Source organism: Muscardinus avellanarius (assembly GCF_963383645.1).
Source record: "Muscardinus avellanarius genome assembly, chromosome: 2".
In the NCBI taxonomy this organism is placed as follows: Eukaryota; Metazoa; Chordata; class Mammalia; order Rodentia; family Gliridae; genus Muscardinus; species Muscardinus avellanarius.
This window is the reverse complement of record NC_137787.1, coordinates 99,672,967-99,688,883: the sequence shown is the minus strand read 5'-3', so window position 1 is coordinate 99,688,883 and position 15,917 is coordinate 99,672,967. Positions and strand designations below refer to the sequence as shown.

The window sequence follows — 15,917 nt, the reverse complement described above, 5'->3', positions numbered from 1 at the left end:
AGGCATTTTGCTTCTGGTTCCCTAGAGATAATTTCTATTATTTCCACTACTAAAACTTAAGTTTAAAAAATAAAAAAGGGGGAAATGACAGAAAGTAGATATAAAAAATGAAAGCAGGGACATATCACTATAGATCCCATGAACATAAAAAAATAGGGAGCCAGGAATGATGGGACATGTTTGTAATACCAGTACTTGGGGAGGCTGAGACAGGAGGATCGTGCAGGTTTAAAACCAGCCTCAGCTAATTAGTGAGGCTCTTGGCAAGTTAGTGAGATTCTGTGTCCAAATAAAATAGAAAATAGGTCTGGGAGTGTGGGCCAGAGGTACAAAGACCCTGAGTTTCATCTCCAATACCACACACACACACATAAAAAGAATAGTTAGGGGATATTATAAACAATTTCCATCCACAAAGTTGATCAATTCATGTAAAACCATTATCTGTTAAAATTCACACAAGAAAAAATAGACAATCTAAAGAAATTAAATAATTAACTAATAATCTTCCAAAACGGAAAACACCAGGCGCAGGTGACTAATAGCTCTACCAAATATTTAAGGAAAAATTTATGTCAAGCAAGATTAGTCAGTCACAAAAAAAAAGAAATCGGATGCTTTCCCTAATATGTGAAAGCTAAGGAGAAATGGGTCATAGGAGGAACTGTAAATGAAAAAGGAGATCCTATAGAGGAGCAAATAAGGCAACCTAACTGAGGGGATTAAAGGGGGGAAGAAGGAAACTCTCTAAAGCACATGATGTACTTATACAAACATATCGGAGGGAATGGGATGGGGATTGGGTAGGGGCTAACTCGGCAATATGTGTATGTATGTCTACACAAGTTTTTTTTTTTTATCCCATTATGATATATGGATACAATGCACCAATAAAATAATTTTGAAAAATTATACCAACTGATAGTTGCCGAAACTGTGTGATGAGTCCATGGTAGAGGAAAGGGCTCACTGTTTTTTTTTTTTTCTTGTGGTACTAGAGATGGAACCTAGAAGGTGTTCTACCTCTGAGCTACACCCCCAGCCCTATTTTTTAGTCTTTATTTTGAAACAGGGTCTCACTGCGTTGCAAATGGCCTAAGTAGTAGCTGAGGCTGTCTGCGCACCCAGATCCTCCTGTCTCAGCCTCCCAAATGCTGGGATTACATGTGTGCATTACCATGTCCGGTTCCTCACTGTATTTTCCATAATAAATAAAATCTTTAAAATATCAGGAAATAAACTGAGAGAAAAGCAATGGAATTTAGAAATGTGGCTATCCAACAGAGCATAAGTACAGAAGAAAATGCAGTCTGACAGCTTTGTACCATTGCTACAGAAAATCCACCTAGCTTGGCGCATGACAGAAGGCTCTGAGAGGGGCCATGGGAAAAGGAAAAAAGATTATATTATGTGCTTTTAAGACCTGCTGGATATTGACATATCTGTTGGAATCTGTCTGTAAAAAAAAATAGCAATGGATATAATAGAAGACCAAGCAAAAAGTGAAAAAAAATTATGAAATAAATAAAAAGTTAATCAAGAAAGTAACAACCAATTACTTGATTTACTAGAGAACAATATTAATTTATCTACTTTGTTTATTTAGTCAATATTATAAACATAGACATCATATTAACAAATAATCTAAATATTGGAAAGAAGATAAAAGTGGTAGCAAAGGGAGTTTAAATTTATCTTTTCTTTTCTTTTCGGTACTGGGAATTGAACTCAGAGGCATCCTACCTATAAACTACATCCACAGCCCTTTTTATTTTGAAACAGGGTCCAAGTTGCTGATGGTCTCTCTGAGTTGCTGAGGCTTGCATCAAATTTGTGATTCTCCTGTCTCAGCCTCTCAAGTAGTAGGATTACAGGCATGCACGACCATGACTAATTTTTTTTTTTTTTTTTTTTTTTGGTGGTACTGGGGATCAAACCCAAAGGCATTCTACCTCCGAGCTACACTCCCAGCCCTATTTTTTATTCTTTATTTTTGAAACAGGGTCTCACTGAGTTGCAAAGGGCCTTACTAAGTAGCTGAGGCTGTCCGGAAACCTGGGTCCTCCTGTCTCAGCCTTCCAAATGCTGGGATTATAAGCATGCACCATCACGCCTGGTTTCTGGTTGATCTTTTTAGTTTTGTGACTTGGATGAGTTACTTAACTTTTTCAAATATCAGATTCCTCATCTATAAAATGGATATAATACTATCTTGTACAACTGTTGGAAGAATTAAAGATAATGCATATAAACATACAATGTTTTATATTCTATAAAAAATAGGATGTCATGTAGCCAATAAAAATCATGTACTTTATTTATCAATATCGAAAGATGTCCTGAATAATATAAAATGAAAAAAGTATATTACAGAAAAGTATGTACAATATGTCACTATTAACTATCCATTTACCTATCCACCCATACTTATATACTTAAGGAGAACAGTTATCTAGAGGAAAAGTCACCAAAATACATTAGTAATGGTTATCTCTAAACAGAAAGCTTTCAGTTGATTTTTTCATATTTAAAAAAATGTTTTCAGTTTGACTTGTTAAAATAGGTATGAATTGTGTTCTAAATGCAATAAAGCATGTCAAAATCAGTAAAAATAAAACAACTTAAAGAATCAGCAAAGCATTGGAGGTGATACTAAGTGAAAGTTAGCAGATGATATATTACATATAGGCTAGATCAAAACTGTATAAAAATTAGATATATGGACAACAGTAGAAATAAGAAAAAAGTAAAACAATTTACTTGTTAGTGTAGTAGGAGTATGGTACTTTTCCTTTTTTTGTTTTACACACACACACACACACACACACACACACACACACACCCCTCTAATTAAGAAAAAAATCTCCCTAGTAAGTTCCACTCCTTGAAACTAGTATTGCCCTCAGAGGCCACAAAGAAAAAAAGTCTTATTCCTTTAAAGCAAGACAGAGCTTAAATATTTAAAGGCTTGTTCCCCTAAGGTCTTCTCTTTTTCAAATCCTACAGACTTCATAAGATCAAGCACTATGTCTTACTCATGTATTGCTGGCAGCTCTGAAATAAAGTCTTAAATATAGTAGGCAATCAATAATATTAGACATTTGTGGAGCTGAATATGAAATGCTCTTATTATTCTGGCCACTCTTCCCCAGATAGGTTTTCATTTGTTAAAATACGACTTAATTCCTTCTTGGTTCCTTGTACTTCTTGTGTCCAATGACAATCTAAAATCTACCAGAAGCATTCCACTTCACTTCCACAGCAATAACCTGATACTGAAAACAGTGGTGCCTGGTAAACTCCGAAATACTACTCTCCACTTACCACCTGCGTCTAAGCACCTGTTCCTTCCTTCACACTCACTACATCTTTACCATCTCCTCAGGAGGTTTCAGTCAACTGACTGCTCTACTTTCTCCACATCATGGGATCCTTCCTGTTCTCACAGCCTTCCTCACCCCGTTTTGATTTCTCAGCCCATAATTAGCTTTTTTGTTATCAAGATAGCCTAAATTTCCTTGTCACTCAGCCCATGCATCATGAGATGGTGAAAATATCCAATCTTGGATGGGATCCAAATCTAAACCTTTTTATATCTGTATGAGGCTGCTAAGCATTGCTGAGGAAATCATGTCTTAGAAAAGATGGGTCCTAGCCAGGTGTGGTGGTGCACGCTTGTAATCCCAGCATTTGGGAGGCTGAGACAGGAGGATCGCCTCAGCTACTACTTAGTGAGAGCTTTTGCAACTCAGTGAGGCCCTGTTTTAAAGTAAAGAATAAAAAATAGGGCTGGGGGTGTAGCTCGGAGGTAGAATGCCCCTGGGTTCCATTCTCAGTACTGAAAAAAAAAAAAAAAAGAAAAGAAAAGAAAAAAAGAGAAAAGACAGATTCTCTCTGTGTGGTATCCCAGTGCCTGGGAGGCTTGAGACAGGAGGACTGATGGTTCAGGGACAGCCTTAGCAATATAACAAGACTCTCAGCTACCTAGTGAGACCTGGTTTCAAAAATTTAAAAAAGGGGGGTGGGCTGTGGGTATAGCTCAGAGGTAGAATGCCCTGGATTCAATCCCCCAGTACTGCAAAGGAAAAAAAAAAAGGTTCCAGGACAAATCTAGAGTTGTTAATCTCAAATGGTTACAATCCTACAATATAGCTTTACTTGGCCTAATTTCAAACCATGTCAACACTCAAATTTTAACTCTGCACTTTTTCATTTCTCTGAACAAAAAACTTTCTTTCACAGGGAAAGTATGTCATGAGATGCAAATTTCTTCAACTTCCTGCCACCCCAGAAACTATGGTACATTTCCAAAAATATGATACCACACAATCATAAAAAAGGAGAAGTTATTTACATATAAAAAAGGACAAAACTTGGTAACACTTGGCTGATGAATAATGGCAATCCATCGCCTTTTTCCTCCATTTTCTTCTAAATGTATGTGTTTCAAAATTTTTGTTTTTCCGAGCCGGGCATGGTGGTGCACGCTTGTAATCCCCGTGCTTGGGAGGCTGAGACAGGAGGACTGCACAGGTTCAAAGCTAGCCTAAGCTATTTAGTGAGGCTCTCAGCAACTTAGTGAGACCCTGTTTCCAAATAAAAATAGAAAATAGGTCTGGGAGTATAGCCCGGAGGTAGAAAGCCCCTGGGTTCCACCCCCAGTACCACACACACACAAAAAAAATTTTTGTTTTTCCAATAAAATTGGAAACATAAAAAAAGGACAAAAGGGGAAGAAAGCACAAAGGTATTTGTTTATAATATATTAACATCTTTGCAAAACATAAATTTGCTTTATTATGCACACAGATTCTATGGAGAGTTATTAAAACTATTTATAATTACCTATAGAGAGGAGAACTTAAGTGAAAGTTATACTTGCTCAGGCTGTCCTCAAACTGCAATCCTCCTATCTCAGCTTCCCAAGTACTGGGATTACAGGTAGGTGTGCAACACCTGGCTGGTATAGAATTTGGAACCACTTGAAAATATTTGTCTTTAAAAACTCAAAACTTATAATCACACATGTCTATTCCATGCTTTAAAACCTCATATGCTTTAAAATCTCACAGAGAAGCCCAGTGTGATGGTATATGCCTACAATCTTGGTACTTGGGAGGCTGAGACAGGAGAATCACAGGTTTGAGGTAGTGAAACTCTCATCAACCTAGTGAGACCCTGTTTCAAAATAAAAATAAAATAGGGCTGAGGGTATATCTCAGAGGTAGACTATCCTGGGTTCAATCCCTAGTACCAAAATATAAAAAATAAAATCTCACAGAGGCTAGGCATGGTGGTGCATATCTGGAATCCCAGGACTTGGAAGGCTGAGACAGGAGGATCACAAGTTCAAAGGCAGCTTCAGCAACTTAGCAAAACCCTATTTCAGATTAAAAAAAAAAAAAAAAAAAAAAAAAAAAACTTTAAAAGGGTGTGGGGGAGTATCATTCAGAGGTAGAATGCCCCTGGGTTCAAATCCCAGTAAGACAAAAGAAAAAGAAAAAGAAAAGAAGAAGCCTCAACGAGGCTAAAAAAGGGGGAATAGAGAATACTATTTAATGGCTACTGAGTTTTAGTTTGGGGTCATGAAAAAGGTCTAGAGACTTCTAGACTGTTAGAGGGAGCTATCCTCAAAAGTATACTGTAGGAACATATAACTCTCATTCTCATTTTTTTTTATTTTTTATTTTGGTGGTACTGGGGTTCCTGGAAACCCTTCTGCCTCCGGGCTACACTCCAAGACATCTATGTTTTTTATTTTTATTTGGAAACATGGTCTCTTAAGCCAGCGTGGCTGGCTTCTAACCTGTGCGATTCTCCTGTCTCTGCCTCCCAAGAGCGGGGATTACAAGCGTGAGCCACCACACCTGGCTCATTCTCATTTTTTTTTTTTTTTTTTTTGTGTGTGTGTGTAGAGTTGGCTGCACAATGATGTTACTGTAAAAGTTACTGAACTTAAAAAGGATTGAAGGTTTGAGGACAGCCTAAGCAAATAGTGAGACTTTCATCAACCTAGCTTGGAGGTAAATACCCCTGGGTTCAATTGTGTGTGTGTGTGTGTGTGTGTGTGTGTGTGTGTCTCTCATACACACACACATAGTTAAAGAATAAACTTTGTTATATATGCCGTTACAATAAAACTACAATATGAGTCCTACCTCTGGCATTGATATATATATATATATATATATATATATATATATATATATTTTTTTTTTTTTTTTTTTTTTTTTTTTTTTTTTTTTTTTGCGGTACTGAGGATGGAACTCAGGGACATTCTACCTCTGAGCTTCAACCCCAGCCCTATTTTTTATTCTTTATTTTGAAACAGGGTCTCACTGAGTTGCAAAGGGTCTCACTAAGTAGGTGAGGCTGTCCGTGAACCATCAGCCTCCCAAATGCTAGGATTGCAAGCGTGCACTACCACGCCCGGCTTGTCACAGTCTTAACACCCTTTGTTTAGTTCTAGAATATTCAGTTGAACTAGACTAATTTTAGTTACTCTAAGGCCCAGCAGCCTCTCTTGCTCTGGGCATTAGCACATAAAAGTCCCTCTTCCTGGAAGGCAAATACATATCTCTTACTCACAGGATGCTGCTTCTGGCCTCAGACCTGATTAGTTCACTCTGATAAACTCTGCTGTAGCATCCTTTATTTCTTTTTATGGCGCTTGTCACAATCACAATTATTTTGTTAGTGTTTGACTTGAAAGCACACTGAAGGCTGGAAGCACATGGGTCTTGTTCTTTTTTTTAATTTTAATTTTTATTTTTTTATTGGTGCACTGTATTCATACATCATAGTAGGATACATACTTTTGTAGACATACATGCACACTTTTCCCAGTCAGCCCCCACCCAATCCCCACCCCATTCTCTCCCTATCCCTCCCTCCCATGCTTGGCTTAGTAGTTGACATCTAGTATTATGGCAATTTATCAAAAATTAAAAATGATAATCTCACATAACAGTTTCATTTGTCTGATACCAAGCTTTTGATGACTTAAAGATAACATTTCAATATTTCTTTTTGCTTTCTTTCTTACCAGAGAATATTTTTTTTCTATTTTTTAGGTGAAACTATCATATATTTATTTTTCAGAAAAAAATCTATCCTAATATGGAATATGGACTCTAGGTACCCAAAACGATCTTGAAAAAGAACAAAGCTAGAAGATATATATTTTCTGATTTCAAACCATATAAAGCTACAATAATTGAAACAGTATAGTACTATTCTAAAGGCAGATATATAAACCATTGGAGTTAAGTAAAAGCCTAGAGCTAAATTCTTCCCTATATTGTCAAGTTATTTTTGACAAGGTTTCCACGAACATTTGGTGGAGGAAATAATAATCTTTTAACTAAATATTGTTAAAAAATAATAATTACATGGAAAAGAATAAAATTGGACCCTTACCTAATCCCATATACAAATATTAACTCAAAATAGATAATAAACCTAAATATAAATCTTAAGACTATAAACTTTTAGGAGAGAATCTGGGTCATTAAACCTTACAACATTGAAATTGGCAGTGATTTCTTGATTATGATTTCAATGGCACAGGCAACAGAGGAGTATACAAACTCCCTAAAAAATAAAAAAAAATGTTGTATATCCAAAGACAATGTAAACAGAGTTAACAGTTATTAATAGAATGGGATAAAATATTTCCAAATGCTATATCTGAAGGTATATTAATATTCCAACTAGAAATCCTAGAAATTAACAACAATAAAGGCAAACAATACCCTTTAGAGATAGGTAAAAGGCTAACATAAATAATGAATCTCCACAGATAACCAATCTTAGTTGTCTGTTGGATGGAAAATCTTGTTTCTCTAGTTCAGGAGTGTGTTACCTATTTCTTCTTTGTAGTTAATCTCTTTGAGTATTTTCTCTAGTGCTGGTTTTGAAGATATAAATTCCTTCAGTTTCTGTTTGTCATGGAAGCTTCTTATTTCTCCATCTAATTTGATAGAAAGTTTTGCTGGGTAGGAAATTTTTGGCTGGAAGTTGTTTTCTTTCAGAGTTTGGAAAATGTTACTCCAAGCCCTTCTGGCTCTCATAACTTGGTTTGGGAAGTCTGGAGTGATTCTAATTGGTTTGCCTCTGAATGTCACTTGGCCCTTTGCTTTTTTTGCCTTTAAGATTCTCTGCTTGGCTTCCACATTGGTCATTTTGACAATTATGTGGCATGAGGATCCTCTTCTCTGATCCTGTCTAAAGGGAGTTCTATAAGTTTCCTGGACCTGTGTATCGACCTCTTGCTCTATGTCTGGAAAATTTTCTGCTATTACTTCCTTGAAGAGATTGTTGATCCCTTTGGTTTCACCTTCTTTTCCCTCCTCTATTCCAATTATTCTTAGGTTAGCTCTCTTAAAATGGGCCCATATTTCTTCAATATCAGATTCCTGCTGTTGGATATTTTTTTCTAGATTAGAAACTATGCGTTTATTTTTGGATTGCTCATCTTCTAAGAGCGAGATTCTGTTCTCCATGTGTTCTAATCGGTTGTTTGTGCTTTGAATTGAGGCCTTTACTTCATTAATTGCATCCTTTATCTCTTTTTGGCTCTCTCTGAGTTCTTTTCGAAGCACCTCTATTATTTCTACAGTTATTTTCCTGATTTGATCTTCTAGAAATCTCTGATTTACAGTTTTTTTTTTTTTTTTTTTTTGTGGTACTGGGGTTTCTGGAAGCCCTACTACCTCCGGGCTACACTCCCAGACCTATTTTATACTTTATGTTTGGAAACAGGGTCTCCTAAGCCACCGCGCGCGCGGCTGGCTTTGAACCTGTGCGAATCCTCCTGTCTCTGCCTCCCAAGCGCAGGGATTACAAGCGTGCGCCACCACGCCCGGCTGATTTTCAGTTTTATCGGGTTCTGATGTTGTGGGGTTGTGGGCATTTATTGCTCCAGTATTATTCCTCTTTCCCATGATTTCGGATGTTTGTGCCTTCTCTGGGTTCTTCCCTTGGGTCACTATGACTTCACTTAAGGTGCTCTGGATCACGAGTCTGTAGTATCTCAGACCCCACTACTCCTTTACTGGGTTTTATCACAGAGTCTCCGACCCAGAGAGTCGATAGAGGCTGCTTTAGACTGTGGGGGGTGCCAGGTTGTACGTTCTCCTATGGTGTGATATCTCTGCCACTGCCCCTCCCCCACTGGGTCAAGTCCCAGGGGGTACAGTACTGGTATTTCTCCTCTGTGGCCCGCAATTTGACTCACTATTCTTGAGTACGCAGATGTAGCTGTACTGGCCTCGCTGAATTCGGTGCTGCTGCCGCCGGTGGCAATATGGCGCCGCTGCTACGCCCTCGGCCTTTCTCCTCTCCTATCTTTCCATTAAAACTTAGCTAGTATTTCCCCTCTAATATCTGGAGTCCCACTGGTATCCTTTGTGTTTTCTAGTTTGGGCATATTAGAGGAAACATGTGTATCTTCTCCTTCTGTGCTTGGCTGATCTCACTTAACATGATGTTCTCCAGGGCTTTCCATCTTCTTGCAAATGATATAATTTTGTTCTTCTTTATGGCTGAATAGAATTCCATTGTGTGTATTTCCCATAGTTTTGCTATCCATTCATCTGTTGATGGTGATCTGGGTTGGTTCCATATTTTGGCTATTACAAATTGTGCTGCTATGAACATAGGTATGCATATGTTGCTGTATTTCTCTGAATTCAACCCCTTTGGAAAGATACCCAGGAGTGGTATAGCTGGATAGTATGGTGGATCTATTCCCACCTTTCTTAGGAATCTCCACACAGATCTCCATAGTGGCTGAACTAGTTTGCACTCCCACCAACAGTGTAAAAGAGTTCCTCTTTCCCCACATCCTCGCCAGCATTTGTTGTTGTTTGATTTCTTTATGCTTGCTACTCTGACTGGGGTTAGATGGAATCTCAGTATAGTTTTGATTTGCATCTCCCTGATGGCCAGTGATGAAGAACATCTTTTCATGTATCTATTAGCCCTTTGTATCTCTTCTTTTGTGAAGTGTCTATTTAGTTCATTTGCCCATTTCTTGATTGGGTTGTTTGTTTTGCTAGTGTAGAGTCTTTTGAGCTCTTTGTATACTCTGGATATTAGCCCCCTATCAGAATGGTGGCTGGTAAAGATCCTTTCCCATTCTGTAGGCTTCCTCTTTAGGTTATTGATAGTTTCCTTTGATGAGAAGAAACTTTTTAGTTTGATGTTATCCCACATGTTTATTCTTGCTTTAATTTCCTGAGCTTTGGAGGTTTTGTTGAGAAAGTTACAGCCTGTGCCAATATGTTGTAGTGTTGAACCTATGTTCTCCTCTACTAACTTCATAGTCTCAGGTCTAATTTCTAAGTCTTTGATCCATCTTGAGTTGATTCCTGTGTTAGGTGAGATATAGGGGTTTAGATTCATCTTTTTACAAATGGTTAGCCAGTTCTCCCAGCACCACTTGTTGAAAAGGCTGTCTTTTCTCCAGCGTATGTGTTTGGCCCCTTTGTCAAAGATTAATTGACTAAAGATATGTGGGTTTGTTTCTGTATCTTCTATTCTAATCCACTGGTCAGTATATCTGTTTTTGTGCCAGTACCATGCTGTTTTTACTACTACTGCTCTATAGTATAGTTTGAAGTCTGGGATTGTAATGCCTCCTGCGTGTTTCTTGTTATTGAGAATTGCTTTGGCTATTCTAGGTCTTTTCTTTCTCCATATGAAGTTCATGATTGATTTTTCTAGGTCTCTGAAGAATGTCACTGGTATTTTAATGGGAATTGCATTGAACCTATAGATCAGTTTTGGCAGAATGGCCATTTTGATGATATTGATTCTGCCTATCCATGAGCACGGGAGATCTTTCCATCTTCCAAGGTCTTCTTCTATTTCTTTCTTTAATGTTTTATAGTTTTTGTTGTAGAGGTCTTTTACATCTTGGGTTAGGTTTATTCCTAGGTATTTTATTGGTTTTGAGGTTATAGTGAATGGAATTGTTGTTTTTGTTTCTTTCATTGTGGATTCGTTGTCGGCATAAAGAAAGGCCACTGATTTCTTTAGGTTGATTTTGTAACCTGTGACTTTGCTGAATTTGTCAATCAGCTCCAGAAGTCTTTTGGTTGAGTTCTTTGGGTCTTCCAGATAAAGGATCATGTCATCTGTGAATAAGGATAATTTTACTTCATCTCTTCCTATGTGGATTCCTTTGATTTCCTTCTCTTGTCTGATTGCTGCAGCAAGAGTCTCAAGGACTATATTGAAAAGGAGTGGTGATAGTGGGCATCCTTGTCTTGTTCCTGACTGTAGCGGAAATTCTTGCAGTTTTTCCCCATTCACTATAATGTTGGCTTTGGGTTTGCAGTATATTGCCTTGATGATGTTGAAGTACTTTCCTTCTATCCCAATTTTTTGCAGTGTTTTTAACATAAATGGGTGTTGGATTTTGTCGAATGCTTTTTCAGCATCTATTGCTATGATGATGTGGTTTTTGTTCTTGGTTCTATTTATGTGGTGAATAACATGTATTGATTTGCGTATGTTGAACCAGCCTTGTTTTTCTGGGATGAAACCGAATTGGTCATGATGTATTATTCTCTTGATATAGTTTTGAATGCGTATAGCTAGTATTTTGTTTAGAATTTTTGCATCTATGTTCATTAAGGATATTGGTCTGTAGTTTTCCTTTCTTGAGGTATCTTTATTTGGTTTGGGGATTAATGTGATACTGGCCTCATAGAAGGAATTTGGAAGAGTTCCATCTCTTTCAATTTCCCGGAACATGTTATGAAGTATTGGTATTAGTTGTTCACTGAAGGTTTTGTAGAATTCAGCTGGGAACCCATCTGGGCCTGGGCTTTTCTTTGGCGGAAGAATTTTTATTGCCATTTCTATTTCTTTGGCTGCTATTGGTTGGTTTAGGCTTGCTATGTCCTCTTAGTTGAGTGTAGGAAGGTTAACTGTGTTTAGAAATCTGTCAATTTCATCCAGGTTTTCAAATCTGTTGGAGTATAAATTTTTAAAGTAGTTTCTGATAATATTTTGAATTTCTTCACTATCTGTGGTGATATCTCCTTTTTCATTTCTAATTTTGATAATTCGAGTTGATTCTCTTTTTCTTTTGGTTAGGTTGGCCAGGGGTTTATCAATTCTATTAATCTTTTCAAAGAACCAACTTTTTGTTTTATTGATTCTTTGAATTGTTTTTTTGTTCTCTATTTCATTTATTTCTGCTCCAATTTTGATGATTTCTTGTCTTCTGCTGGCTTTGGGAATAGACTGTTGCAGAATTTCTAGATCCTTGAGTTGTGTCATTAGGTTCTTTACTTGGTGGTTCTCCGTCCTTTTTATGTGGGCACTCAATGCAATAAACTTTCCTCTTAGTACTGCCTTCATGGTGTCCCATAGGTTTTGGTAGGTTGTGTCTCTGTTTTCGTTTGTTTCCATAAGTTTCTTTATTTCTTCCCTAATTTCTGCTCTTTTCCCTAATTATTCTTAAAACTTATCTTTGCCATACAAGATATTAACTATTTCTCTCACATTTGAGCCATCTGCAAGCCATTTACAAGCCATATAGACATGTGCTCTATATAGCCGTGGGTGAGAACTTTAAATAAGAGAGTGCTGAATAAAAAGTATACTAATTCCCGAACAGACATTTCTGAAAGAGGACTATGACCTGCTAATTAACACTCTTTGGGAATGCCTATAAATAACTTCATATATATTGTCACTCTGAAATTTTCTTCTCATAAAAATTTAGACAACTAATTCTCCTAAGAAGTAGAACTGAGCTGGGTGAGTGGTGCATGCTTGTAATCCTAGTACATGAGAGGCTGAAACAGGAAGATCACAGGTTCGTGGCCAGCCTCAGCAACTTAGACCCTGTTTCCAAATAAAATATATAACAGCCCTGAGGGTATAGAACAGAGGTAAAAGGCCCCTGGGTTCCATCTCAGTACAACACACACACACACACACACACACACACACACACACACACACGGTAGAACTGTCACAAAATTTGATCAGTGACTACACTGGGAATTGAGCCCAGGGCCTTGTACATGCCAGGCAAGCACGCTATCACTGAGCCACATCCCAAGCTCTTTCTGAGATATTCTTAACCTTTTGGCATAACACGAGTGGTGCACACCTGTAATTCTAGTACTTGGGAGGCTGAGTCAGCAAGAGAATTGTAGGTTTGAGGCCAGCCTTAGCAACGTAGTGAGACCTTCAGCAACTTAGTCAGACCCTGTATCAAAGTAAAAAATAAAAGGGTTAGGGTTGGGGGTGTAGCTTAGACATAGAATGCCCCTGGCTCCAATCTGCAGTGCCAAAAATAAAATAACAAGGAGAAAGAGAGAGGTGTTCCTATCGTATTCTTTTAAGGGTAGATCCTTATAACACAATACTTAGCTGGGGTATACATGCATCCTCTTTTTCTTTTTTTTTCTTTTTTTGTGGTATGAGGGGGTTGATCCAGGGGTGTTTTACCTCCAAGCTATGCCCTCAGCCTTGTTTTTTATTCTTTACTTTGAAACACTGAGTTGCAAAGAAACTCACTAAGTAGCTGAGGCTGGCCACGAACTGCAATCTTCCTGTCTCAGCCTCCTGAATGTTGGTATTACAAGCATGAGCCACCAGCCTGGCTTTTAATTTTTTATTTGGAAACAGGGTCTCTCTAGGTTTCTGAGAGTCTCACAGATTGGCTAAGGCTGGTCTCAAATCTGTAATCTTCTAGTCTCAGCCTCTGAAGTACTTGGTTTACAGACCTGCATCACCATGCCCAGCCAAGTATCTTCTTTTCTATGCAAAATAATTATTTATTAAAGTTGCCATTTGCTGGGTGTGGCCACACACACTTATAATTCCAGTACTTGGGTGGTTGAGATAGGAGGATTGAAGGTTTGCAGCCAGCACTTAGTGAGGCACCCTGCAACTCAGTGAGACTCATTCAAAATAAAGGATAAAAAATAGAGCTGGGAGTGTGTTCAATTAATGCCCCTGGTATTAATTCAACACCCAGTGCCACAAAAAGGAAATATAAAAATAAAGTTGCCATTTCAAGATCTAAGTCTTTCTTACTGCTAAAAAAAAGGTTAAAAAAAAAAAGCAAGATAAAGTCAGATACAGGACAAAGTTTTTTAATCTCATAAGGTGCCTACAAAGTCACAGAGGGGAACTGTGCATGGTGGTATATGCCTGTAATACCAGTACCTGGGAGGCTGAGCAGGAGGATTGCAGGTTTGTGACCAGCGTCAGTAACTTAGTGAGATTAAAGGGCAACCTAGCAAGACCCTATTTCAAAATACAAAAATAAACCAGGAGTGGTGGCGCATACTTGTAATCTCAGTATTAGAGATTATCAAGGCTGAGACAGGAGGATCACGATTCGTGGCCAGCCTCAGATACTTAGTGAGGCCTTTGCAACTCGGTAAGATTCTATTTCAAAATAAAGAATAATAATTAAAAATGGGGGTCTGAAACGGGCGTGGTGGCGCATGCTTGTAATCCCTGCACTTAGGAAGCTGAGACAGGAGGATCGCACAGGTTCGAAGCCAGCCTCAGCTACTTAGTGAGGCTCTCAGCAACTTAGTGAGACCTGTTTCCAAATAAAATATAATATAGGTCTGGGAGTATAGCCCAGAGGTAGAAAGCCTCTGGGTTCTACCCCCAGTACCACAAAAAAAAAAAAATGGGGGTTTGGGGTGTAGCTCTGAGGTAGAATTCCCCTGGGTTCCATCCCTAGTACTGCATAAATACATACATACATACATACATACATACATACATACATACAATAGTCAGGTGTGGTGGTACATGCTTGTAATCCCAGATTTGGGAGGTGGAGACCGGAGGATCATGGTACTCAGACAGCCTCAACTACTTAACAAAGGCCTTTGCAACTCAGTGAGACCTTGTTTCAAAAATAAAAAGACTTGCTGGGCATGGTGATGCACTCTTGTAATCCCCGTGCTTGGGAGGTGGAGACAGGAGGTTTGAAGCTTAAGAGACCCTGTTTCCAAAAATAAAAAAGTATAAAATAGGTCTGGGAGTGTAGACCGGAGGTAGCAGGGCTTCCAGGAACCCCAGTACCACCATAAATAAATAAATAAACAAACAAACAAACAAACAAAATAAGAAGACTTGCCAAGTGTGGTGGCACAGGCTTGTAATCCCCACGCTTGGGAGGCTGAGACAGGAGGATCACACAGGTTCGAAGCCAGCCTCAGTTACTTAGTGAGGCTCTCAGCAACTTAGTGAGACCCTGTTTCCAAATAAAATATAAAATAAGTATGGATATATAAATATATTATATATATCTATATATAAAATATAAAATATATAATAATATATAAAATATATTTATATATAAAATATAATATAGCTTGGAGGTAGAAAGCCTCCAGCTTCTACCCCTAGTACTACCAAAATAAATAAATAAATAAATAAATAAATAAACAATAAAAATAAAAAGTCTTTAAAAATATGGCTGGGGGTGTCTCTCAGAGGTAGAACATCCCTGGATTCCATTCCCAGTACCACAATAAATAAATAAATAAATAAATAAATAAATAAATAAAATGGGCTGGACGTGTACAGAGGTAAAACACTAATAGGTTAAAAAGAGAAAAGACATAGTGGGAATGGGTGAATTCAAAAGCCTTTCCTAGCTCTAACAATCATTCAATTGGCTTGATTCTCTAAAACATAATTGTATTTATAAATACAAACTAAATATAAACTCAGTGGACTGAATGGCGCTTTAGATAGGGGATGTTCTGGTTGAATAATCCTTTTCTCTTTGTCTCAGAAATCAAACTGAGTGTGTGGTTACTTATACTCTGACTTCTTTTCAAACTACTTTTGCATCAGTATGCTTCTGTTTGTCTTTATGTAGGTATTTCATAAACTTTTTAAAGGCTAAGTAACAT

At 37.8% G+C, this 15,917-nt stretch overlaps 1 protein-coding gene across 1 annotated transcript in view; it reads right to left on the bottom strand.

Annotated features, from left to right (window-relative positions):
• The window catches only part of ZRANB3 (zinc finger RANBP2-type containing 3), a gene marked incomplete at both ends in the record, with an annotated part of 221,020 nt that overhangs the window by 82,274 nt on the left and 122,829 nt on the right, over positions 1 to 15,917 (bottom strand). The window lies entirely within an intron of this gene.